Source organism: Diabrotica undecimpunctata, chromosome 2 (assembly GCF_040954645.1).
Source record: "Diabrotica undecimpunctata isolate CICGRU chromosome 2, icDiaUnde3, whole genome shotgun sequence".
In the NCBI taxonomy this organism is placed as follows: Eukaryota; Metazoa; Arthropoda; class Insecta; order Coleoptera; family Chrysomelidae; genus Diabrotica; species Diabrotica undecimpunctata.
In genome coordinates, this window is record NC_092804.1 from 180,316,704 (window position 1) to 180,344,255 (window position 27,552).

General features: G+C 32.9%; 1 protein-coding gene across 5 annotated transcripts in view; it reads left to right on the forward strand.

Moving 5' to 3' along the window:
- LOC140435297 (EGFR adapter protein-like) overlaps positions 1 to 27,552 on the forward strand; it is a 651,983-nt gene that overhangs the window by 478,972 nt on the left and 145,459 nt on the right. For 2 of the 5 annotated variants that reach the window (XM_072524131.1, XM_072524132.1), the window contains exon 1: positions 11,573 to 11,926. The exons of the other annotated variants lie outside the window; for them this stretch is intronic. The gene's annotated coding sequence lies outside the window, so the exon portion shown is untranslated. Of the gene's footprint in view, positions 1 to 11,572; positions 11,927 to 27,552 lie in introns of those variants that run through there. 5 annotated transcript variants of the gene reach the window in all.

A 27,552-nucleotide genomic window follows, 5' to 3' on the forward strand; every position in this document is an offset into this window, starting at 1 on the left:
ACGTTATGCAGTACTGGATTATTTCGGTTTGATGACACTGCCGCTGCATATGTTAGGCTTAGATATTGTCTTCTGAAAGAAAGAGGAAGTTCTCCACTTTTCCAATAGAGACTTTGAATGGGACTTGTGTAGTGAGCACCTAAAGAAATACGTAGACATCTTACGTGTAGATTGATGTATCTAATATTTTTCTTTCATATAACCTATAACCATGAATTTTGTTTTCTTTATGTTTAGTGACAGACCAAATTCTTCACTCGTTGCAACAACCTTGCCTAAAATTCTTTGTAGATCTGTAATATTTTCTGCTATTAGTAATCAGCATATCTAATTTCACGTATGGGTAGGCCATTTATTTGTATGCCTGCTACTTCATCTTCTAACGCTTTTTTTAATATTTCCTCTGAGTATGCATTAAACAGTGATAGCGACAATATTATATACATACTATATAATAATAGAAAATTTTATAATTCCTGACTCATGATGATAGGATCTTGTAATCTATTTTTGTACCAAACGTATATATCTATTAAAGTCCAAAATAAACTTTATATATATTCTAAATATCATATGTGATGAAATTGCATATATCTTTCTTTTCAGCGAGTCAAACAATACAAAAAAGTGAGTTATCATTGAAAAACGCTTACAGATATTCCGGAGTCGACATTTCGCTATTGTCGCGAATTTGTAGACATTTTTCTTTGAAAAAAGCCATCGATAAATCATTGTTCAAACCGCTTACAGCTTTATTTTCTTTCGAAATAGCAGCCAGCTGTTTAACATTCCCAAGACACACGATTTTTAAAGAATTCCTTTCGTATCAAAATAAAATAGAGGAAATAATGATCTATGCCCGACTTGACGTTAGATATACCTATATTTTTGTTATCCCTCTTCCCTTGTTCACTTTTTCTATGGCATACGGTTCGTTCCATTCATTTTAATGACACGAAAATAGATTTTATATTACCTTAGCCGGATTTCTATGAGCCGTGCTCCTTTGTAGTTCCAACTATAATAAACTGCATCTAAGTCAATAAAAACCTTTTTAAAAGGCATATTATAAAGGCAGGATATTCTGAAAACTTACTTCAAACAGTGACAGACGCGATTAATTTTTGGAGGGGTTTATCGATCAAGTAAATTGAGATCAACCAAGATGAAGATATTAAGAATGACAATAAGCTAAGCTCCCCCAAATTTAACTTTTTTTAAGTGATGGCTTTTTCATTGGTTCTTTAATTTATGCTTTTTTCTCCTTGATTCATGCACTTGGTCGCGTTACTTCAAAGCTGTACCAAACTGGACCAAAGATTATCCTGTGATTAAATTTTATCAAGAATTTCTGCGTTGTCGTTTTTTTTCTTTTTCTTCCTTCTTGTATGTAGGCTTTAAAGCCTGAATATTAGCCTACTAAATTGTTTAAATTATAGCACCATCTTTGCTTGGTCTGCCAATACTTCTTCGTCCATTTCGTATGTTAAAATAGGTCTAATTGCTGCTCTATAGATTCTTGTTTTGTGGCTTGTCTTAGTGGTTTAATCTTCCAGATTGTGTCATTAAGAGATTCCGCCACTTTACTTGATTTTAAGCTTTGTTGTCGTACTTCTTTAACATCTTCGTAACTAGTTATATCTATTCCCAGATATCTAAACCATGCTTCTTGTTTTATTATTTTCCCATCAATTTCAATTTTACATCGTACTGGGTATTTAGATGTTGTCATACATTTAGTTTTTTCTGCTGATATTATCATATTGTATTTCATGACTGTTGTATTGAAGATGTGTGTTAATCTTCAGAGCTCGTCTTTTGTCCCGGCGATTAATGTGGCATCGTCTGCATAACATAATATTTGAATTTCTTTGTCACCATTCTGTAACCATGACTTTTACGTACTGCTTGTATTATTTCGTCCATTATTATATTAAAGAGAAGTGGGCTTAACGAGTCATCCTGTCTGACTCCGCTTTGTACTGGTATACACTGTTTTAGTTTTCTGTGTTCTTGTTGAAAGGAACAATTTTTTTAGGATTTCAGCGGTATATAACCGCCTAGTGTCACATATGATTTCCTATTTGCAAAGATTATTGTAGATATTCTTCAATTGTCAGTGTCATCACCTCTATTATTACCTTTAGTTCACTTTTGAACTGCACACAAGTTCTATGAAAGTGCGTTTACCAGTTTCTCAGGATATTTTACCAGATAGTACGCGTTCTTCCAATACTCCCCTTTGTATTTGTTAACGTTTTCTACCTGTACTCGTCCCAGTATTTACTAGCGGAATTCTGAAAGCAGTAGAAGCTCTTCAAATTCGGGGAAATCATTGGAATTTTCTGTTTTTTAGGCAAGATCTCTATAAGAAAACGCCATGGTCAAAAAAGAACTTGACAAGATTGTGACTTGAAAATCGTCGAAAAAACTGCCGCAAAATAAAGTTGTTGTTAATTAAAATCTGACACGGGATTAGAAGAAAAATATTACTAATTGAACAAATTAATCATAATATAAAGTCTACTCCACCCATACGAACATTGTATTTTTTGGTGATTGGATGATCCTAACAGTTAAAACAAGCTATCAGAATCCTTGACAAGCTATCCCAAAAGGCTGATCATGAAATATTTCTAATATTTCTACTAAAATGAACTTATTTTAGCCATATTTTATACTACATGACATAGACCATCTCAACGTTTTGCTTCCATTTTAAGTTGTCAACAGGAGGAGTCAACGTATTTAAATGTGAAACCAATATTGACTCAAATACTGCACTCCTCTGCTAACGCGATATTAACACTTAATTACTGACAATATGCATCGCGTAGTTAGAGTGTATTCATTTGTCAAGAGCAAATTGATTAAAATATTTTTTTTATTACAACAAAAATTTCAATTGTGAGTTCTATACGCTGAAATGGAAAGACCATCAGCAGACTGTCTAGATAGCAGAATTATGGAAAAATGTAAAAAATATAGCTTTACAAGAGATAATAGAACATCTTGATAAAAATGATCATGGAATTCCAACTCTACAGTGAAAAATATATATAAGTGATGAGGATTATAAAAAAGACAAAAAATGATCACTGAGTTTGTTTATTACTATTTCTACCTTCCTTATATAAATATTTCCGTTAGTTTTTAGATACTTTTTATAGAAACATAAGTACTACACTTTTCTAAAAAAATTCTAAACCATAGGTATCCCTTTTGGTAAGTAAATAAATCTACGCCTGTAACGTACAGCATGTCAATCTGCAGAATTCCCATTGTGGTATATGGACAATGGACTGTTATTCTTATATATAACCTCTTTGTTTGACCCCATAGAACGGGGATTACAAACACTCAAGTAGAAAAGAGCCCTAAGAACAGATCCACTAGACCGACGATGCTCATTCGTTTCGAATTTTGGAATCATGCATGCCTCTGCTATTGTTCGGTCGACGAAGGTTCTTGAAAAAGCCATAACTTCACTTCATTACGCTATTGTTGGCATTTTTAAGCACCGAAATCGGTGAATATGCTCGGCAATGCGTTTTAGGAAGTCTCTGAGGCACTCATAATTTGGTATTCAATGGCAGAGGTAAATAGATTTTGAAATGTATACGTCACACTTTTTGGAAAGATGTTTGTAAGCTTTTCATGTTTAATCGTGATCTGAAGCTATTTTTGCAGAATTTTTATGTTATTTAAAATCTTTAAGGATAATTTTAACTACAATTTCAGTTTAAAATTCGTTTGTTTTGACGTTTATATTGTCACTTCCAATTTTAAGAACCATATACAACTAATAAAGGTTGATATTTGATGGTATAAATGGTATAGATCAGTATATATAATTGTTGTATGGGAAAATAAAACCGTACTATTTTCCTTATAATTTTATCATAGTTTCTCAATTATTAGACCTTTCTAGCACCTTAAATAAATATTTGAAAAGCAAATTTTGCCAAATCAAGACAGTCGTTCTCGATTTATTGTAAAAAAAGTTACAAAAATATAAAATGACGTTTTTGTTAAACGTGACTTTGATATTTTATAGCTACACGGATCAAATGAACTAAAAGTGTATAAGGAAAAGTCGTATAAAACATTTTGAATTTACAATTAAAAAAAAAAAATAAGGCTCATTCATCGAGATAAAAAATATTCTATCTCCTAAGTTGGACCAACAAATACATTTCCACAAAATTTTATTGCAATCGGTTCAGGGGTTTTTGAATATTAGCTGGGACAAACATCGTGACACGAGATTTTTATATATAAGGATTATATTTAGCAGAAAAAAGCTGTTCATTATTTCGTGTTAATATTAAATCAACCTATCACATTTATATCAAACTGGCCATATTCCTGATCTTCTTCGTACTTTTATCGGTATTAATATCATGATCACTAAGAACTAGTGATATTTGCGGTAGTTCTTAACTCTCGCGCACCAGACTTTAGCACTTCGGATAATTTCAAAACTACTGCCGCTGCTAATCCATAAACTTTTACTTAATTGACTTTTGTCCAGTTCCGTTGTAGCCCCTTGAATAAATTAAACCTCTCAACCACACAACAAAATTTTAATACCCCAAGGTTTTGACTTTTTGGTCACATACTGCCTTTAAAGGGTAGCATTTGCTCGTCTGTGCATGGTTCAGTTTAGATCCGTAAAAAAAGTATTTAGATCTAATAATTCATACAAAGGTCGTACCTTCCAAAAGCGATTCTGATCAGTTTCACCAACATTTATTCTTTGGGTATCTACAAAATGTAAATGAGTCCTTAGCGAATAACACTGATTTATTGGCATACTTTCAGAAATTTGTGGTACTTGTAATTGTGGTATCCACATAATATGAATTCCAACAATTTTTTTTTAGTTCGCCCGCATTTGTTGGACTTTCTCAAATATTTCAAATAAAGTATATGTGAAATATTGTTCAAAATAAAAATATGGGCTTTCAAGCTCTACGATATCATCTTGCTGTTGAGTATGCCAATTGATGTACTTTGGTATCTCATAGCGGTCAATTTTGGGACAAAACATTCTTTCTACTCAAATCGTTGTTTTTCAAGAATCTATCAGTAATTGTCTTTTTTGATTTAACTCTTCGTTCACGTTCCGATGTAGTTGCACCAGCATCTTCAAGATGAGATGGTCTTGGTTTTCAACTAATTCGCTTAAAAAAATAATAATTCATTTTTATTGCATAACAGTTATAAATAGAGCGCGGAATATATGCAACATTTTTTTGAAAAAATATGCGCATATGCATCTTTTTTCATAAAAATATGCGCAAATATTGACTTTTATTACAAAATATGCAATCCAATATGAAATAAAATTTAATGATGTAATAGAACAAAATAGGGTGCAACAAGTACTATGTTAAAAAATTGGTTTTTATTTGGAAAAATACACATAGTAAGTAAGAAAAACATAGTCAGATACAATTATTTACTATTTTAAAATGGTACAAAAAAGTATTACCATATTATACAATTTCTCCTTTGGAAATACTATAAAAGGCATTTACAACAAGATACTTCTCGAAGTTTTCCAGAAAAATGATTGTCTTCTATCAGTAAAAATATATTTAGATATATAAAAAATTTATAGAGTGAGAATTCGGGACGCGATACATATACACGATATAGTAAAAACCATTGAGAAGGAAAACTATCGCAACCTATCAAATATGAAACTGGCATTAGACAAGGAGATTCGCTGAGCCCATTAATATTTAATCTGATAATGGATAAAATCATAAAGAAAGTTAAAAAAAGAACATGATATAGAATGGGAGAAAAGGAAATAAGGATAATATGCTATGCCGACGACGCCAAATAACAGCCGAAAATGAAAATGACCTACAAAGATTAATTAAAGAATTCGAAGATACGGCGCTCATATACAACATGGAGATCTCAACAGAGAAAACTAAAGCGATAGTGATATCAGCGGAACCGAGAAGATGTCGTAAATAACAAAATAATAGAACAAGGGATGGAAACTGAATACTTGGGAATAAAACTGTCAAGCTACTTTAAGTACAAAAACAATTGAACATGGCAAACAGAGCAGCAGGATGTCTCAACAACACAATCTGGAGAAACAAATACCTCACAACGGAAACGAAAACCAGGATATATAAATCAACAATAAGACCGATAATGACGTACACAGCGGAAACAAGAGCAGATACGGCGAAAACACAAAGACTACTGGAAACAACAGAAATAAAATTCTTACGAAAAATAACAAACCAAACTCTAAGGGACAAAGTAAGAAGTGAGGAAATACGAGCGAGATGTGGTATACAGGAAATAAACGCGTGGCCAAAAGAAGAAAAGTGGAATGGAATCAACACATCGAAAGAATGACAGAAAATAGAATAGTACGAATAGAGACAAATCGCCAAATGGAAGATCATTGGGACGACCGAGGAAAAGATGGTCAAACAACGTCAGTTGAGGCTAAAAACCAAAGTAAAACAGGCATTTTGGCTACTTATAAAGTAGGAAGAAGAAGAAGATATATAAAAAATTCATTCAACGTCTATTGACGTAATTGGACAATATTGAAGTTTTGGCAGTATACTATAAGGCCATGGTACCTGTTCGCCAGAAGACTTATTTTCGTAGATATTTTTGACTATTTTTAAAAATTTAAAGTTTAAATTCTTTGTTAAAGTCACTTCCGCATTGTGCCTTATTTGATCTCCAACTTTACCCGGAACGTTGACATACTTGTCGTTAAAGTTTCAATGGTACTAATGGACTCTCTTAAACTTAATTGTCCACTCTCTAACGATGTGATCATATCTGGTATAAAGCCAAAATTAACTTTAATAAAAAGTAAATCTCTAGCTACACTTGCACTTTGTAACAAGTCCTTACTTTAAACTACACTCTTAGCGTCGTCCTCCATGTCCAAAATTAAGTCTTTAACGGCATCAACATGTTCAGCGTAGAATATAGGCGCGCTAATCCACGTTCCCCATCTGGTAATTACAGGTTCTGGTGGTAAACTAACTCCAGACAGTCTCTCCGTATACATCTGCACTCTTAGAGGGGCTTTGATGCATACTTTTTTAATTTGAAATTAGCTTATTTACTAACGGAAATTCTGTTCTGATGGTTTCTGCTACTCGGTTTATCCCGCGCAGAAGACATGTAATATGCACCAAATTAGGGTAAAATAGTTTAAGCTTCTGTCCTACTTTTACCATATAGGGTCCGGCATCAGATAGAAGCACCAACAATTTTTCTTGTGGCGGTGGGTTTGGAAGAAAGAAGTTTGATAGAGACTGCTTTATGCATCTGGATACCGTCACATTATTGGTTTTGTCCAACTGCTTCGAAGGTATTAAGTATGCATTTGTAGGATTATTTTCTTGAAGTGCTCCAATCATCAGATGTGCGATATATCTGTCGCAAGCATCGGTGCTTTCATCCACAACGATGTAGAAGTTTTTCTCGCCAATTGAAGATTTTATTTCCTGAAAAACTGTCTCGTTGACGGAATGAACATGTGTCTTTCTGATGGTCGACTCATCAGGAATGGTTTGGTTGCAATGCCTTTGTAAAGACTTCTAAATTGGGGATGCTGAAGTTTTCTTAGTGGTATGTAGCTGCGATCTTGTTTTACACAAGTTTTCTTGAAAAATTTCCTTATCTGACTTAAATTTTTTCTCCCACATTTTAAAATGCGTTTTTAAAATTGTGTTGAACAGGCGCACAATTCATTTTTGCTACCTTTCCGATATGCAGCGCTGTTTTTAATTGCTGATTCACTTGAAACTTTTTCTCACAAACAATTATTTTTGAACAGGCTTTGCAAAAAACTTTTTCTCCACTAAATTCTAAATCGGAAATAACCTTAATCCACGTCGCAGTTTTCAACTTGGAAATTCCTTAAATTCTACGACCTTATCAGAGGTAACTGTTAAATATAATTTTTGAGTGTAAAGATGGCCATAATATGCAGGTAAAATATGCAAAATATGCACGTATAAGCAATTTGCATATAATCCGCGCTCTAGTTATAAATCAAAAGTACTTTCTGTATGCTCTAAACTTTTTTCCTCTCTCTTGTCATCAACAGCAGAACAAATAACTTTCCCTTTCTTTGTACTGCTTTCCTCTCTTATCTCTTCCTCTCTTAACTCTTATCATCATCACTGCTAACTTCTTCCTTCCTATCCCCCCAACCATAATCGTCATTATCGTCATCACTAAGCCCGTCAATATCTGAAGCCCATCTTAATTAGCTCTATTATTTGCCGTTATTTTTCATTTAACGGCTTTCCTTTACTCATTTTACATTTTAATATTGTTATGATTTACGTTAATTTTGGTTTGGCATTTCAGCATGACTAGACTTGACGCCTAAACAACGCTTCCAAATTGTTCAAATTTATTTTGAAAATTGTGGTTCTGTTTTGACCTTTTTGACGCTTTTGGCCCACATTTACTCTAAATGCTAACATGCATCCACATACATGACATACAGTGTGTACAGAAGAAGTTGTTGCTTCTGTAGAGCGTAGCATATAGGAAGTCCCGAATCAACCTATCTGCCATCGTGGACAGTAGTTGGATACGTGCCCATGTCCTTGTGGAAGATTTTGCGGAAAGATATTGCTTTGCGTGTTTACAAAATCCAACTCATGTAAGAATTGAAGGTACATCATCACTTAGCAAGGTGTAGATTCGTAAATTCAGTGTGTGGGTCCAAAACGAGATTGTCGTTGATTCCGATTTTCATAAACGAATTTTGTTTAGCGATGAAGCTCCTTTCGGTTGAATGGCTACGTCAACAAACAAAACTGCCCTTTTTGGAGTTAAGATAATCCTCTAATATATGTTAAGAAACCATTACATCCAGAAAAACTGACAGTTTGGTGTGCTTTATGATCTGGTGGAATTATTGGGTCGTACTTTTTCAAAAACGATGATGACCAGAACGTTACAGTCAATGGTGACCGCTATAGAGCCATGATTACTGCCTTTTTCATTCTTCAATTGAACAACAAAATTTATCAAACAAAAAGTGAAATAAATTTATGCAAATACCTTCAAGAAAAAGCTTCCCTTATTACTAAGTACAGATTACACAAGTTACTAGCTAAGAAATTTTATGAACTGCTTAAAAGAACAGAAGCTAATGTAGTTAAGGTATCTTTTGACATGGAACAAAACCAGCCTCTTCCAAAACTAAGAGTTGGTGAGGTATTTTATTCTCGACAAATTTGGATTTATAACCTTACTTTTGTATTGATGGAAGATACACAATATTCTACTAATACCTTTGTGTAGACATGGACTGAAAACCAGAGTGGGCGAGACTCCAATGAAGTAGTTTCAGCTTTGTATAACTTTTTGGGGATTTTGGGAGACAAGTTTAAAAATGTTCCAGCGAAATCATTGACACTTCAACTGTTTTTAGATGCTTGCAGTGGACAAAATAAAAATCAAAATGTTTTGGGTTTCCTACTTAGTTATGTGCAGACTTCCAGAGCGTTTAGTGATATTCAGCATTGCTTTCCAATCAGGGGACATAGCTATATGCCTATGGACGTATTTATAGTATATAGAGTATTTGGACGTTTTGAAAAAATATTTATAAGAAAAGAAACAATAGTTGAACGAGAGGAGTACTACAAAGTGTTTGCATCTTCAGCTACAGTTAAAGTTTTAGGAAAACACTGGGAACTTTTTGATTTCATGGATGCTGCAAAACGAATTTTATTGAAGAAGCTCCCTTTTTGATGCGGGAACAACGAGTTTTTATTTTCAAATAAAAGTAAAGACATTGAAGCTAAAAATACCTACTATGGTGATTCTAGTACTTTTAAAGTTATAAAAAAGGATGCAATTTGCTGGGAGTGTACAGTACAGTGAAGTCTGTGCCATTAGTGAATCATGTAAGTGAACAGAAGAAAAAAGATGTTAAAAATTTATCAAATTTATTTCATTATCTGAAAGTTAAAAAGACTTTTATAAAACTGCACTTACCCATGTGCAAAATGGTTCCAACGATAATACTGTAGTGTATAATGAACTAGAGCCTTTATAAGATAGATAATAAAAATTAATTGTTTATTTTGTACTAGATAGTTATTTAACATTCCTAACATCTTAAAAACAAGCTCTGATTATCAATAAACTTACAAATGAATAATAATATATGAAGTTGTCTCCCACATGAATTTTCCAAAAGTACTGACTTAAGGTCGTTTTGAAAAAAAAACAAATGTTTAACTTCTTAAGAGCCATGATTTTGTGTTCAAATCTTACTTTCAATTGTCTTGAAATAAGAATTTGAATCTGCAAATTACGTGACTGATTCTCTTCCAAAGTAAGATTTAATTATATTCTTAAACATAGAAAAAATTCGTTCCTGAAAAAATTACTTTTTTGACCTTTTGGAATCAACCTCTTCATTTTCAACCAATCTTTAAAACTGTTAAACGCCACCTTGATCCTTGAATTTAATTTTTTTTTCTTAAAACATTGTACATTGTAAATAAAACCGATATACTCCATTCGCTAGCTCGGGCATATTTTGACAGATTCATTGTCGGAAACCTACAACACAACAATTCCTATTTCTCAGTATTAATAGCTCAAGTATCCTACTATTGCAGACTTCTTTCTTTGAAAAAAGAAGAATTATTCTAAATAGTGGAAGTGTATACTAAACCCGTAACATTTTGGGTAGTATATATTTAAAAGATATATTTTAGTTGTTATAATTTAACATAACTATTTATTATATATGGTGCAAATAAATAAATATTGATTGTCGGTAATTTGTAAAGTTCTATTTTACTATTTAGTTTGTTTACTATTAATATTGGCTATAAGTACGTGTGCTTGGTTGTATAGTAATTTCCAGCCACTTCGAGTCTGTCAAAAAGTAACTAACTTCGCAAAAAAATAATTACTAAACTCACTAGACAGTTCGGACTGGAGATAGCGAACCGAGTATAGAAACATCTGGTCACGTCATTTCGGTATCAGTAAAGTGATGTGCAATATATTATACACCGTGAATGAAACGGTTAAAGATTACTTTCTCCGTTAAATCATTCAAACTTGATAATACAAGATGGCCAATTTTTATATATTCAATTTCTATTACTTCCTGCCAATAATTTTGTACCTAATCAAAATTAACTGTTTTTATTTTAGAGCAGAACTTGCAAAATATTTTCAAAAATTGTAATTTAACTCTATAAAATATTAAATTAATCCTTATCATATTACTTGTATAAAAATATCGACTTTTCTGTTCTGGTTAACATTGCCGCCACGGCTTCTGATTTCCTTCCAAACAAGATCTCCTTGGTCCGCTCTTGAAACTGATTATCTTAAAAAAACAATAGTAAATCGTTTAAAACGACTTACTGTTATCATTCATCATGCTACTGTTTCAGTTTTATAAATTGTTATCCCTTCCACACACATTAATTCGCCCACGTTGTTGTAACCTCAATAATTAAAACCGGCATTGTTGAGATGCCATTTGAGAGTTAACTTTTGTGTTTGACGTCATCGAGCGACATCTGCTCCTTGATGCAACTTCTTGGCGATCGAGTGATAGAGATTGGAATGTATTGGAAACTAATGACACTTTGTATGTATGAATGTCGGCTCGAACAGTGCAATAGTGTAGCGAAGTCGAACATGTGGTGTACGCGAAGTTTGCGACATTAGAGAACGGTTCTTCACAGTTTCCTTTCAATGTTAGTTCGAGGTATTTCGAATGTAGTACATGTTGCTAATGTTCTTTTACGTATATACGTAATGAAAGTTACGGTTGATTGGTGATTTAAAAGTTTTTTAATATATTTATGAAACGGTTACGAGATATCAAAAGAAAAACAAGAAATATTCAAGAAATAGTGGAAAGGTGAGTTCAATGTAAACCTGTCAGTGACCATTTAGATACGATTTAAATTGTGTACTTCGGATCTTCTTTAACAATTTTTTTTTATAAATGATTTACTTAGTTAAGTTGAACCTTTCAGTAGACGCATTTTAATTTTGTGTATCAGCAGTCGCACACGGTCTACTACACCGGTCATAAAAATAGCTCTCTAGATGCATTTTGTTTAAATTAGTTAAGTTGAACCTTTCAGTAGACGCATTTTAATTTTGTGTATCAGCAGTCGCACACGGTCTACTACACCGGTCATAAAAATAGCTCTCTAGATGCATTTTGTTTAAATTTCAATAAAAATATCTATTGTTTGCAGTTTTATTTAAAATGTTTATTTACGTAGCACAAAAAATAGTTCAGAATTTTTGTAATAGTTTGATTAATGCTTTTTACTAAACAAATTACAATTAATTTATAGTGTATTTTTATGTATGAGAGAGTAATAAAACAATAAATTATGTATGCAAATCCCTAAACTGTTGATACGGGTGACTCAATGAAAAACAGATATTTGTCAACAAGTTTACAGAAGTATATTGGAAAACAATTTTAAATTGAGTATGACCACCAGGTATAAAGGTTGGAGCAGAATAGAATACAATAGTTGTGAGGATTACTAATCCCTAAATAAGGTTGCCAGTGTCGGAGTGATGGAGGTTAACAGGTACTAATGAATTTGCAAGAAATGTAAGATGTTTATTTTATTGGTTATATATAACCAATAAAAGTTTAATAAGTACCTACCTATTTGCAAAATAAAGTTTAATTCTTTAGATAAAATAAAACGTTTTATTTTATCTATTTGCAAAATAAAGTTTAATTCTTTGCCTATTTGCAAAATAAAGTTTAATTCTTTAGATAAAATAAAACGTTTTATTTTATCTGAAATGAGTGCATTCCACGAAGTAAGGGTTTCAACAATCAAACATTTAATTCTTTAATTCCAGGAATCTACGACAGTAATTGACTAGATAATTACCTTCTAAACTTATTCCACAGAAAATGTGAAAAGTAGGTACTTCAGTTGCAAGGTGCAGTTTATTGTGTATACTAATGTTATGGAAAATTTGGAAGTGCCGTGTAAACGCCGAAAAATTGGCCCTCTAACAGTTAATGAAAAAAAATTAATATTTAATTGTTTTAAATCATTTACAGACAAACGTTTATGTGAAAGTGTTGATGAGACCGTTGAGTTAGTTAGCAGTACACTTGGTGTTGGGAAATCTACGATTTACAGAGTTATTAAAGAAGAGAAATGTGGTAGTTTTCAAATGCCACGTAATGCTCCAGGGAAACCAAAATTTCAAATAGAATATCATTTTAAAGAAGGACTTCGACGGAAAGTGCATGAATTCTTCTTTAGACAAGAATTTCCAACATTGGATAAAGTTCTTGTCTCAGTTCGAGATGATAAGGATTACCCAGAAATGAGTCGAAGTACGTTATGGAAACTTTTAAAAGAAATAGGCTTCCGCTGGAAAAAGAATCCCAGAAAGTCTATGTTATTAGAAAGAAGCGATATTGTCATATGGAGAAGACATTTTCTAAGAACCATAAAGGAAATGAGAAACCAAAAAAGAAAAATATTTTATCTTGATGAAACATGGATCAACGAGGGTCATACACCAAATAAATTTTGGCAGGATGAAACTGTTACAAGTCAAAGGCACGCTTTTGTAAATAACTTATCTACTGGTTTAAACCCACCATCAGGAAAGGGACGCAGGCTGATAATAGTACACATTGGCAGTTCAGACGGTTTTGTTGAAGGTGGTTTATTAACTTTTGAATCAACTCGTACCGATGACTACCATGAAGACATGAACGCTAATGTCTTTCAAGAATGGTTCGAACAAATGATAGATCTTCTTCCTAAGAACTGTGTAATAGTAATGGATAATGCAAGTTATCACTCCAGACTTATAGAAGGACTGCCCACAACCAAGTGGTTAAAAAAAGACTTGCAGAATTGGCTGAGTTCAAAAAATATTACGTACCATCCCGGATCTATAAGAAAGGAACTTTACTCGTTGTGTGCCCTTCATAAAGAAAAATTTAAAAAATACGAAATTGATGAAATTGCCAAAAATCGTGGAATGACAGTACTTAGATCCCCACCATATCATTGTGAATTAAACCCGATTGAACTGGTATGGGCACAGATAAAGAGTGAAGTTTCAAGAAAAAATACCACTTTTAAAATTCATGATATTAAACAGTTGTTTTTGGAGGCCGTAAATAATGTAAAACCTGAAAACTGGGAAAAGGGAGTAAATCACACTATTAAAGAAGAGGAAAAAATGTGGAAGCTGGACAATATTACTGATAAAATGATCGAGCCAGTTATTATAAATCTTGGTTCTGAAAGTTCATCTTCTGAATCTGATTTGGATTTGTAACAAGTAGCTGTAAGTTTTATATTAATATTTTTATTCATCTATTTAACATACCTTAGACGGTTTTAAAAACTCTTTTTCTCTTTTGTAATTTTTAAAAATTAAAAAAAATGTGAATTTTTTAAAACCCTTTTTAATGTAGGCCAGTCAGTTTTAATATAGTCTGTGATAAAAGAGGTCACTTTTGTTTACATACACATAACACTTTATAACACTGAAATAATTCATTTATTTTTTACAATTATTCAAAGTAATTTTTCAATTAATCTTGCGCCCATGGAGTGGTCGGAGCTACCAGTTAAAATTATGCTAATTACTCTCTCGTTCATAAAAATAAACTATAAAATACGAGCATAACATATCAGTTTTCAAGAATTATCTTAAACAAAAATAAAATATTATTTCACTAAGACTTATCATAAAAAAATACAAGAGATGACGTTCTTAGGGGCAATATGCTTGGCCCATTTTGTTTTATTATCTTTGCCCAAAAAATATGGACCAATGGCAAATCTGTCTCATCTAATTCCTCATTTTCCTGTTCCGTATCGCTTCCCTCCAAGTTTTCTGCTACATGATCTTCTTCTCTAGATTTCTCTTCATCATCATGCTCATCACCCGTCTAAACTTCTTCAAAAAGTGCAAACAATCTTTTTTGCTGTTTTACATAATCCATGATATCTGAAAAATAAAGTTTTATTATAAAACAATTATTTATAAGTCATAAAATTGTATTACTTCTCTAGACGCATACGGTCCACTGCACCGGTTTTACAAATTACAAACTTACAGTTCGGGTATCAACACTGCAATGATATACAGTTGATAAATGTACCTATCAAAAGAAGGTACAAAGCCGGAAAAACTCGAAAGCTTCCGATTGGCTTTAGAATTAACGGTCATTGACTCCCACCGGTCTACTAGACAAGCTGCGTCTACTGAAAGGTTAATCTCTTTTCAAAAATGATCGTCATTCAAGATTATCTTAAGTTGAAACATTGTATTTACTTTATTACTAATGATACTGCAACACTTTGTATCACTTTGAGGTCTAGTTATACTACAGTCCAATTGAAATCGATTGACAAGCACTGATAATAGGATAACTACAATCAGATCCACTGTTGTCGTAGCTGGAATCATTAAATAAAATACCCTAATTCTTCAGGCATTATATCTAGACAACATTCAGTTTCCAAAAAATTTTCTATGATGTTGAAAACATGTTCACACAGTTTCTTCTAGTTATATACCGTGACTGTAAAAATTCTTGAGCAATCAACACTCTTAACACATAGGTTTTAAGTCTGAATGAAATGGCAGAAGTTTAAAAAAAATTTGCTTACGTTCTTGAAGTCATTATCAGTATTGTCCCATTTGCCCTATGCGGGGCAGGCTTTCTTAATTACATTCTCCATAAGTTTATATCTTAGATCATAACGTTGTCTAAATCCCTTTTATGAACATGTCCTACCTAAGCGTTTTCCTTTAAGTCGTCTTTGGTCTTGCTCCTTACCTCTCCCAGGAAATCGCAAATCAGCAAAATTATTCGGATTAACTGATTAACCTCTCGACGTTGAACATGCTATAACCATATAAGCTTTTGCTCTTTCAGTTTGTTAATAATTGGAGACAACCTTAGACTTCCTGCCACATGCATTCGTTGTTCCTGTTTCTTTTTAACTGTCCAAGTTTCAGTTGCCTATATTATAGCTGGTTTTATTGTAGTTTTATCAATATTTTTTGCAGTATTTTTGGAATTTTTCTGTCACGTAATACACCAGTCGCATTACTCTGTAATACCCATCCTAGGTACTTAAAACTAGTACTTTTCACACTTATTTCACCATCAAAAAGGTGGTTTCACCATCATAAAATGATACTCCAAATACTCTGTTTTTTGTCCTACTAAATTTTAAACCTTTTCCTTTAAGAACTTGTCTTCACGCTTCCAATTTTTGTTCATAACTCTGTCTTAAGTTCCATGATTCATAAGCACACACGAGCACACGAGTTTCTTTATTCCAATATTTTTCTATCAACTGTATTATAATGAAAATTGCATCTGTTGTTGATCTGGCTTGCATAAATTCAAACTAATTTTTGGATCTCTACCATCAATACGTTTGGTTCTTACTATGTTTAAAGGCGTTCCATGCTGTAAAAGCTTTATCTGAATTGGAGAAGTATATTTAACACTTTCTTCTAGGTACAAAGTACATTTCTAAAGTCAAACTGGGTTTTATCTAGATGCCATTTTTTCATGAACTATACGAAAAAACATTTTCGTTGCATAGTTCATGAAAGACTTGCAAATCCTTCAAATTAATCGTTAGCCCGTATTCATCACAGCATACATTACGTTCTGTAAATCATTCTTGTTTTCCTGCATTATTACTGTGGCAACTGCAAAACATTAGTTATATAAATTTATTCTCATTGATAAATACATCCTCTATTATATCTGAGTCCGCTTCACTGCAGACATTGGAGAGTAGCAAAGACAGCACGCACTCACGGCGGACTCTTGCTTTATTTTGATATCTCTAATATTCTGGTTGTCAACTCTAAGATTGTCATTTGATGCTAATATATAATAATTTTAACAATTTTGTCGTGTATAATTTTCAAGAACTAATTAAATTCGGTGATCTATGTTGCACTTGAACACTAAAAATACCATTAATTTATAACTAATATAATAAATTAACACTACAAATATATTTATTAGACTAACTCTCTACACTTTAATTTCCCTTATATATATGTTTGCCCCGTTATTCTGGAATTCAATTCAATTCAAGTCTCTTAGAGGACCGTCGACTAGTTCGATTTTCGAAGTTTCTAGGCCCCCTCGTGACGTCAGAGGGCCTTTACTTGATAATCTCGAATATCTACTTTAACATTTACATGTGTGGAACAGTGTGGAATCCTCTACACTAGATAGGTAGCTTCTTCAAACGTTCGGTACGACAATACATCGCCCTCAATGGGGATCAGTAGCGTAGCAAACGGCTGACATGACGTAGCAATATTATTTCTAATCGCAATATTAGTGGTCCGGTATATTCTGTGATTTCTAATGATCGTTCTCTTCCGTCATCATTAAATGGTTGTTGGATGTAATTCCCTTTATTATTTTTAAGAATTTTTATTCTTATGAAATTTCTTGTAAAGAAGGGTACGAATATGATCACCAACGCTAATTAGACAACCCGAGCCCTAATTATTTGCCTCGAATATAGGAAGTTCGTGTTTCTGAATAGTGGACGCACTAGGCGTTGTATGGTATAGAACTGTCGAATGTGGCGAACATGTTTCTGTCTAGACTAAGCACGTACCAAGCATGTGCCCTATTTGAGGTACCGCCAAAAAGCGGATAAGTCATGGATACAAATTGAAACAAATTCGCATACTTCGTTCGGACTACACATACATATGTATGCACTCTCCTTTAAACCTGCCATTTCTTGGTTTTTTATGTAAACTAAAGATATCATACTTATTATCCTGATCTATTTCCTTCCATCTGTCTGAGAGGCACCTCGTGTTACCTTTTTGTAATGTTTTTCTTTAACTATATTCCTATGGGTCTATATTTTTTTAAAAAGTATCGGCAAATAGTGGATATTTAAGCTACAAGAGTGTGAGGGAGTTAAGTAAAGCTTCAAAGAGTTCCTCGTCTTAGAGTGCTGTCTCCCTATGGAGGTTGGCAATTATAATGGCTATTTTTATTTTTGAACTTGATGGTTTAAACAAATCAATAGATCTGCATTGATACCAATCACGTAGATTCTTCAACCCAGAATTCTGCCTTTGGTCAACAGATCTTTTTCTTTCAGAATCATTCCCTGTATTAGGAATCTCAATATTTAGGTCTGGCACGATTGTTTTTTTTTATCGAGAACTTATAATTGTACTTAGTTGATTCATTACATTACGGTATATTTTTTTTTCTTCATTAAATATTTGTTTATCTGCTTATTTTGATTGAGCAAATATTGTACCGTACATTGCCAAATATTTTTTAGTTTGTCGAACTTTTCCTGTTAGTTTTTTCTTTTATTTGTTGTAATAATGGACTCCTCATTTTTCCCTTTTATCAGATAAGCCACTGTTATAACATTCCGGAAATCTGAACTAATATTTTAATAAAATTAACGCTCATTACGAGCCCCTTTTCGTAACACTTAAACTCTTATCTCAAGAATTTTTCCCGCAAAATAGTGCATTAAATGCATTTGCTTGTAGAACGGCGAGCTTTTAATGTAGGATCACTATAATTATTCCTGCAACTTCCGCTACGACCGACATTTTCTCATTTAAATATAAATGTGCCGAAGACTTCGCATGTTCAGGTCACTGGCCAGGGACTGTCCTTTGCGTAAGGGTTTACGGGGAATCCCAACGTTTTTCGAACATAAAAAAAACTGTTATCGGTCTTATCATTCTGTATTTTACATTAAATTATATATGTAAAATTATTATAAACAATATATATTTTATTGTGCAACACCAAACTTTTTCTTTATTCTAGGTAGTAGGAATCTTTTTAAGGAACTTCCTACATTTCTTCTTTTTTTTATCTTAATTGTGACTGATTACCCCTTTGTCGAAAAGTTTCCATTTATTGATGCCATGTGTGATGTCACTTCTAAATCTTGAGAAAGTATACTATACCAAATAAAACCATATACTGTATAAAATTTCTTAAAATTCGCCAATAGCTCAAAAAATACAAACACAGTTAACGTATTCATCAACTTTTCTTTTTTTTTTATTCTAGTGAAGCCTTACAAAAATAATAAAGTCCCGAGCGAGTATTAGTTAGTAATTAAGAAAAATACAAGTGGGAGGTCGAATTCTGATCTGATATCAAGAATTCAAACTGATTTCAACATATATCTGCATAACGAAAACGTCCCCAATAAATGGAAAAATTCGGTTACAATTATCTTTCATAAAAACTTAAATACTACGCTAAAACTTACAGCTAAAATTTTACAAGTGCTAATAAATCAGAGAATAAGTTTAGCAGATGAACAACAGGGTTTTCGTAATGAAAGATCGTGTACAGTTGCAATATTCGTTATAAAGCAAATTACTGAGAAATCACTAGAGTATAATAGACCAGCATTTTTGTGTCTGATTGACCTAAAGAAAGCGTTTGACAGACTAAAACTCAAAGATGTAATCCATCTTCTATATAATAGAGAAGTTCCCCTAAATATTATAAAAACTATTGAAAACATCTACCATAACAACAAAATGGAAGTCAGAATAGATGAACAACTTACAAAACCTATAGAAATAGGCAGCAGAATAAGACAAGGGGATTCATTGAGCCACATGCTCTTCAATTTGATCATGGATGAAATTATCAAAAGTGTTAACAAAAGAAGAGGATAAAGAATGGGAAACAAAGAAATAAAAATACTTTGTTACGCAGACGACGTAATATTTACAGGCCAAGATGAAGAGAGTCTGCAAATACTGGTCCACAGATGTAACATAAAAGCAAAAGAATTTAATATGACAATCTCATCTCAGAAAACTAAAACAATAGTAGTCAGCAAAGAACCAAGCAGATGTAAAATAGAAATTGACGGCATCAGTATTGAACAAGTAATGGAAATAACATATCTGGGAATTACACTGTCTGGCTATGGAGACCTGAAAAAAGAAGTGAGAGATCAAGTACAAAAAGCAAATAGACTGGCAGCTTAATAACACTGAGATGAAGTAAAGAATTTATAAAGCCAGTGTAAGAACAATAATAACATATGCCTCAAAAACAAGACCCGACTGGAAATGGCAGAGATGAGAGTACTGAGAAGAATTACTGGAAATACGCTGAGAGATCGATAGAGAAGTGAAAACAATAAAATTAAATGTAACGTACAGTGGATAAATGAATGGACACAAAATAGAAAAAAAATAGAATAACCACATAAGTAGAATGGAGGAGACCAGTGTCATCAAAATAACAAGAGATAAGTCACCAATCGGCAAAATAAGTATCGGACGACCGCGCAAAAGATGGAGTGACAAACTTCCATAGAAGTATTAATTCGCCAATGAACAAGCAGAATTGCTTATAAATATATATAGAAACTCTTTGTTATAGTATAATTAGCTACTGTCTTAAAAGCTCTAGCAAAGATCAGATTTAACTAATGTTTAAGAATATTACTCGAAGTGTTAATACAAAATTTATAAAATTTATTGTCATTAAATGTTTATGTTATGTTTAAGAATATTTTCTAAAGCAATTTGTAACCATTTCTTAAATAACAAATGTCAAAAAAAAGTTTCTCCCAACATGATGATTTTAATGAAAAATTTAAAAAATTAACATTGTAAATTTTTTCTGTTTTCTGTATAAAGATTATTATAATGTGATTTTTTATTTTCTGTCTTACCACCTCTATTTTGAATTACACTGCTTATTCGACTTGGCATTGAATTGATCAAATTCTGCATATCTTGATAAAAAGCTTCCCATTATTATATGAGCGCCAACCGAAGCTGGTCACAATTTATTGGAGAAAGCCATTCTGTTTCTTACTCTTTGGTTAAGTTGATCCCAAACATATTCAATCGGTTTCAAATCTGGGCTTTGAGCCGGCCAATTCATTTTTGGCACCCCAGCAAACCCAGCAAAAGGCATTACATGCTCGTCTAAAATTTCGGTAATGTATCGGTGAACATTCAACGCCCCTCTATCAATAAATACAAGATCAGTACAGCCTTCCAATGAAATGCCTACTCAAAACATTACCGAATCTCCTCCAAAAGCAATACGTGCTCGTCAAACACAAGCAGCATATCGTTCCCCACATTTTCTGTACGTTTTGATTCGACCGTCTGAGCCAATAAGAACCATCCTGGACTTATCAGTAAACAAAACATTTTTCTAGTCCTCTATCATCCAATACTCGTGGTCCCTAGCAAACTCAAGTCGGAGTTGTCGATGTGTTGCTGAAAATGATTTTGGATTGCTCTAGTCGTAAAGAATCGATTTTGCAAAGAAGTGTGTTGTAAAGAAAGGTCTTCTCTGACCGTCGTTATTCTTCTCACGCCTGATGTTGGTCTCTATGAATTGTTGTATGTTTTTTGGACCATACAACGACTGACTCCAAGCTGTCTGTCCACTTCTCTTTGACTCATTCCATTATCAATCAAAGTAACAATTTAAACAGATCTAGCAAATCTCTCAGCCATAGTTTTAAATTTAAAAATTGCACAAGCTCACTCTTTAAACAACTCTACACTAATGAAAGATTTTTGAAAAACAGAACAGCCATATTCCAAGCCAGAGTGTTGATATAACTACAGCAAATGAAATACGATGTCCGTTTGAGTACAAACTATGAAAAACCGATTAATGACATCACTTTCTCAGTGAGCTAAAAGAAATGGAAAACTCGACCATAGAAATTTTAAATGATATTTATATTGTATGAGCCCGGACATCTGGGCATTCTACTGTTTTTTTTTGTTCTTTTATTAATTTTTACTGCTTTATATAATATAACCTTCAAGAAAAAAAATTAAAACACATCTAGTCCTCATCAGTAACATTTACAATTATGCCCGATTGCATTGCATAGAGGTTCACGAATAAATTTACATCTTGATTACTGAAAATCGTGAGAGACTGACAGGAAGAAGGTTATTACGGATTAAAATGAGACATTCACGGCGACTGGTATACCTTTTTATTTTCGAATAAAAACTTTCTATTAATAAATCAATTAGCTCTGTTTTATCGCAGTCAAGAATATTTTAGAATAAAAATACACGGCTAAGCTTTCTATCTGATTACGTCTTTATTTGTGGGCGTTAATGTTTTGCTTCCGTGAATATATGTCTGTGCCTTTAAATATTTACATTTATAAAATGTTCCATGAGGTCCTCGAAAGGTCCGGATTGGATTCGACGTATATCCGAGCGATATATAAATTGTACGAAAATGCAGTTAGTTGTGTAAAAATTGGAACCAGAACCTCAAATGAATTTAAAGTCACTAAAGGCCTAAAGCAAGGATGCTGTTTGTCACCGACACTCTTTAAAATATACGTCCAAGAAGCATTGAGGAATTGGAGAAATAAATGTAGATTTATGGGCATCGAAGTGGGACAAGAAACTCTGTATACATTGTTGTTTGCAGATGATCAGGTGGTGGTTGCCACCGATGAGGAAGATATAAATTATATGAATCGAAAATTATTTGAGGAATATGTCAAATGGGGGCTTACTGTAAACATAAGCAAAAGAGAATATTTAAAAATTGGAGGAAATACCACAGATCTAAGGCTTGAAAACGCAGTCATAAAAGGCTGCAACTAGTATAAATATCTAGGAAGCATCATATCAGCAGATGGCAGAGTTAAGGTAGATGTACAAAATCGAATAACCCAAGGGAAAAAATGCATCCGAATACTGAATTCATTACTGGGGTCTAATAAAATAAAGATGCATACCAAACTTCGCGTATACAGAGCAATTGTAGAACCAATTACCACATATGGTGCTGAATGTTGGACGATGACAAAGAATGAACGAGATAAAGTAGACGTTGTGGAAATGGATTATCTTAGAAGGTCATGTCGAGTATCGAGAATGGAAAGAATCAGGAATGAGGAAATACGAAACCGTACAGGAATTAGAGATACTCTTTCAGATAGAATACAAGGAAGGCAATTACAATGGTATGGTCACGTGATGAGAATGGAGGAGGAGCGGTGGCCAAAGAAAGCCTTAATGTATGTTCCGCCAGAAAGAAGGAAAAGGGGAAGACCACCAAATTCCTGGAGAAGAGAAATTACAAAAACAATGCAATCTAGAGGCTTAGAAGAGGGAGATTGGAGTGATAGGAAAAGATGGAGGCTGAAATGCGGGAAGCGGCAATCGCCGTAGGACCCCCGTTATATGATGATGATGAGAAAATGTTCCATAACTTAAAAAATATGAATAGTATTAAAAAATGTTCTACAACTCTTAGAATAAATGCCGTAGTAGCGAAATAATAGTTTGGAAATATTTTTCATATTTAAACACCCTACACATGTCCCGACTAAACCACCTAACTGTCGTAACCGACAAAAATAGTTGTTATGTCCCGACTCGACAGATTGCGCATGGGGAAGTCGTCTGTCGGAATGTCCCGACTATACAAGCAAATAGGTCGGCCTGACCGTCTAGTACAACTGCTTTTGTCGGTCAACAAGCCTACACACACACATATACACCAACCGTCGGACCCAACGCTGTCGGTCACGACAGTTGGATGGTTTAGTAAATGTGTCCTCTTTCTGTAAAAAATTCAATAATTCAATAATTTAACAGACATAAAACATCACTCTTTCATTTAACAAACAATCACATATACCTTACTCCTATATCAGGCAATACAGGATTCTTTGAACTATGTATCACCAATCATTATATAAAAATTCTTGTACCGGCATGTAAGTAGTATTTTGCTTATTTGTAATTTATTACAATTCAATAGATTATCTCTTACCAATTTGTGGATTGTTACTTTGCCTGCTAAATGAATTTTATGCATATTAATAAACACAGACATTTAATATTGGCATAATTACTATAACTATTTTGATCATTATCTTTGTAAGACAGCACCCTAATATGGGCTTTTTATAATATTTTTTATATTTTATATTTTTTACCGTTTGACCTGAAGATGCTTTGCAAATTTCAGAAAGCGAAACCGGTCGTTTTGGGTAGTAAAATTAAATTGATTGTGAGTACGTCTAATTTATTTCTTTTATCTATTTTACGTTTTACGTTTACTACTACGTGGTATCTTTTGTATAATCTTTTATATCAGATTCTCTATTAAAATCCCGGAAAATATTTGCCTTTAACAGCGTGTCTCCATCGTTCCTTGCCTTTGCTCTATCATGACTACAATATGATCATAAATTGTAGGTTTTCTCAAGATCATTGAATACCATATGAGTAATTATTTCCTGGCTCCTATATTTTTTCATCACCTACTTAGGATGAAGATTACATGCGTTATTGATCTACCTTACATAAATCCGCGCTGATCTAGTTTTCTTGGATGTATTCTTGTATTAATTATTCTGTCCCGTATTTAGATGGTGTGACTAAGCAATTTATAACTCCGTAGGTTATTTATTGTTGAATGTTTCCCTTATTTTTGTAAACATGAACTAATAATACCACTTCTCAATTCGTCTGGCGTCGGTCCCGCTTCCAAACTTCGATTAAACAAATTTGTTCCAAGAAAATATTGATATTCTCCTAAAAATTGTCTCCGCCAAATTGTTAAAATCTTTTTACTCAGTGGAAAAAACTTTTCCAAGTCAATATTATTACATAATCTCTGAAATTTTTTTTGGAATTTACTTTTATATTTATTCATTAATAATATAATACCTCTACATTTAATTTCTCTCTTAGAAAATATGTTATATCAATCTAAAATACTCTCCAAATATGCTTTCGACAAATACTGAGGAAAATAGTATGTAAACTTCAGTATATACTCAACGTCTACGTCTACAAACCATATTGTATGGGAAATTTCAGTTTAACTCAAATTATAATGAGTGCCGCTATTATGATATGTTAAACAGGACCGTAATTGTTATTTTCATCATACATACTGGTCAAATTAAACAAGTAAAAGCGGGTACATCATGTATATAAAAATAAGAAAGATAGTTTTTAGGGAGAAAGCGGGATATATGGATTTACTGCGAATCTGGATGATTAGTGGGAATACGGTGTAGGTATTGAATTTAGACTTTTTACTTCATCTGGCAAAAAGTTATACAAACCAACATCAGTCAATAGGACTTACTCACAATCAATTTATTCTACAACCAACGACTGGTTTCGCATACTATAATTTACTATTCACAAATATACCAACACAAGAAGTTGTGAGTATAATAGCAATGGATTTATGGAATAATAATTATACCTCAAACCAGATTATTGTGTATACAGAGCTTTTGAATATTTGCCTGATCCAAAATTTCTTTAATTTCAATAATAATTAATAATTTGTTCAACCTAATGGACTAGCAATGGATTCCCCCCTATCCCCAATACTGGCAGATATTTTTTAAATGATCTTGAATCAAAATAATGAAAGACAATACCTTTATTAATTACATTAAATTTTATGCTAGATGTGTAGATGATACATTTATACCGTGTAGTGGTATTCTTGACAATCTACACTCTTTTTTAGATTACCTCAATACATTACATCACACCATAAACTTTACTTTAGAGATTCAAAATGACTCAAACAGCTTAAATTTTCTAGATTTAATTTTTACATTAATCAATAACATGATTAATCTTGATATTTATAGAAAGCCACCCATACTGCTACTGGTTGTATCCCAGCTGATTCTCATCATCATATTCAACATAAAATAGCAGCATTCTATAATTATATAAATCGTTTAATATTTTTACCATTAACTTTGACATCTTTTAATAAATAATTAAAAATAATTCAACAAATAGATGTAAACAATGGTTATTCTCTTAATTTAATCAGTAAAATTCTACAAAAAAAAACAAATAGAATGTTTTTTTTTTTTTTTTTATTTAAACAAATATACCCGCATCAACCACTAAGGGTTATTAGCGGGGGGACATACACAAACAGTAAGATACATATTGTTGCATAAAAAAAAAATATTTTTTACAATCTGGTATATAGTTTAGTCATTTTAAGATAACTTAATAAAGACTGTAAATTTGACGTTAGTATACTTTTTAAATTATCACTAAGGGCACACGCGATTCTTTCGTTCTGGTACACTGGACACTCAACAATTATATGTTTCACTGACAACTGAGTATTGCACTTGGTACACAACGGAGCAGCCTCCTGGTTGAAGATATGCTTGTGTGTAAGGAAAGTATGTCCTATTCGGAGTCGGTTAATGATGACTTGGTCTTTTCTATTATTTGGTAAGATGAGTTTGGTTCCTACTTGACTTAGACATTCTTTGAGTTTATTAGCAGTGTGATCCCAAGTAGTTTGCCACGCTCTGTATACGTGGGCTTTGATATTTACTTTGTGATCAGTCCAAGGCATTTGATTTATGATAGCAATACTTTGGTCGGTGGTTGCATTGCTTGCCAGAGAGTCCACTTCCTCATTACCACTTATTCCCATATGGGAAGGTACCCAGATAAAGGAAATATCTTTTTGTTGAGTCTGTAGATAAGATAACTCTTCTTTGATCTTGAGAAGTATGGCGTGAGTTGTATATAGCTGTTTTATTCCAAGTAATGCGCTCATTGAATCGGTGATGATAACAAATTTGCTTTCATTGATAGAACAACATTTTTTCACGGCCTGATGAATTGCCGTAAGTTCTCCGGTATATATACAACAATTTGTTGGGATTCGTATGGTAGACTTGACGTTTTCGTAGATGTAGGCTGCAGCATGTCCTTCATGACATTTGGAAGCATCAGTGAAGATTTGATGGGTTGTTGAGTATTTGGATATTACATTTTTATAAGCTTGCTGTATAAGGAAAGGATGTGTGGAATGTTTCGGAAGTTCTTTTAAAGACGTGTCTATTTTTGGATGTTTAATCATCCAAGGAGGAACATTTACATGAATAGGCATAGTAAGACTGAACTGTTCTAAATTAAGACCAATACGTTTTATTCGTTCGGGAAATGGTAGTTTTTTTATTGCAATGTTTCTGTAAAGATCGGACGTTATATTTGTTCTGCAAAGTATTGTTGAGTAGGTTACGTTGCTGTTGTTTGCTGAAATTCTGGCAACGTAATTTAGTGATAGGAGTTGCCTTCGTTGGCTTAAGGATAGTTCATTAGCCAAAACTTGTAAGCTACTTACTGGACTAGTTCTTGTGGCACCTAAAACTAATCTCAAGCACATATTTTGAATGTAGTCAAGTTTTTTTAAAGATGTTTTGTTAGCAGTATCGTAGCATAAACAGCCGTAGTCTAGTTTACTTCGTATTAGTGATCTATATAGAGTAAGTAAGGTTGTTGTATCTGCCCCCCAAGAGGTATTTGACAGCATCTTTAGTAGATTAATTCTGGATTGGCAAGAACGTTGCAGATTGGTGATGTGGGTTTCCCAGTTTAAGTTACGTTCAAAAGAAAGTCCTAAGAAATTTATTTCTTCTGCTTGTTTCA